This window comes from Echinococcus granulosus (assembly GCF_000524195.1).
Source record: "Echinococcus granulosus chromosome Unknown EG_S00067, whole genome shotgun sequence".
Classification (NCBI taxonomy): Eukaryota; Metazoa; Platyhelminthes; class Cestoda; order Cyclophyllidea; family Taeniidae; genus Echinococcus; species Echinococcus granulosus.
In genome coordinates, this window is record NW_020170447.1 from 180,232 (window position 1) to 181,730 (window position 1,499).

Genomic DNA, 1,499 nt, shown 5'->3' on the forward strand with positions numbered 1-1,499 from the left:
GGAGAGTGGCTATGGTGGCAGAGGATTGTGCAAGAGCCCTGTTGGCTTTACGACGGTGAATGGAAGCAGGGTGCAATGACTGGGTGATGTTTGAATTGAGTCAAGTGAAATACGTTGCGTGGCAGACTGTGAGGAGGGGTGGGGCGGGGAAGAGGAAGGAGGGAAGGGGGTGGCATATATACGAGGCAAGATGCTTTAGCCCAGTGGAGTAATTCCACCATGGATGCAGAAAGGGAAGGAAGGGAAGTGAAGGCGAGTGTGCGTCTTTGCCCTTGACAAAGTCCTAAAAAGTTGAAAGTTGATTAGACAAATTGACAGCCTCTTTTGGTTTAAGAACCAAAATAATGCAATTCCTCTTAAAGAATATTTTTATCTCAAATAGATGACTTCACCATCTCTGGTAAATTCGCATTTGAGTTGGGTAGCGTTTGAACATTGCTGAGTTCCGGCCAACTGCATGGAGGAGGGTCAATTGGGAGGTGAAGGTCAGCAAACAGTGACTTTCACCAGTGATGGTAGTTTTCAAGAATATCAATATAAAAGCAAAGCAAAGGTGTTCGCTCAACACTCTTCCTGGTTGCAACAGGGAGAGGTGTAGTGGGGAGGGATGGACTGCCGGAGCTCTTTCGTCTCCGCAAGTTTTCATACCCACCTGGCAGCTATGACATTCAGATCGTGCCAGTAGCGCTTCAGTTTTTCCTTACTGGCGGGACTTCAGAGAAGACCCGAGTTGCAGGTATGCCTTACGCACAACTTTGATCCGTCCAATGCAATTTCCCCTTCGTTACTGGCCCTGGTACAAAACGATTTTCTGCATGTCACTGCATATTCAGCAACCCAAAGCGGTTCCCTTCCTTCCATGACGAGTCAGGTGGACTCAATCCTCCTTAGCAATAGTCTTATCTATGCGTTAAATGTTTTGGGTGCGGCCTACCACCATGTCATCCCCAAAGGAAAGAGGCACAGCCAAACAGCGTTGAGATCCTTTTATACCGCCTCTGACTGAGGCTGCTGATTCTTCAGAAAAATTTTCAAATCAAGTGTGGCTTGGCTTTTTGTTGTTCACTTGAGGAGTTACTGCGAATGCACGACTTGGACAGTTTCAGCGTTTCAAGGTCAGTACCATTAACATTTACTCAGATAAGTCGAAACAACAACCCTGTCTGTTTTTGATGGGATAATAGAAGGAGGGTAGCCCTCACCGGCATTAACATAAATGTTACCACATGCATTCCCCTAATTTTTCACTTTGATACACTTCGCGATTTTTGGGGGACCAACAAACAGGCAGGGTGAGTGGACAAAATTAACTACTCGGCGAAGTCATTTCTACTCTGTGTGAAAGTCTTTGTTTGGACGATTTTATAAAGTGGAAACTCCCGGTGCTTTGCACATGACTCACCCATTTACCCTGTATTCGTCCATGTCGTATTCGCCTATTCAGCCATCCCATCCATCCATCCTGTATCCATCCATCCATCCATCCTGTATCCATCCAT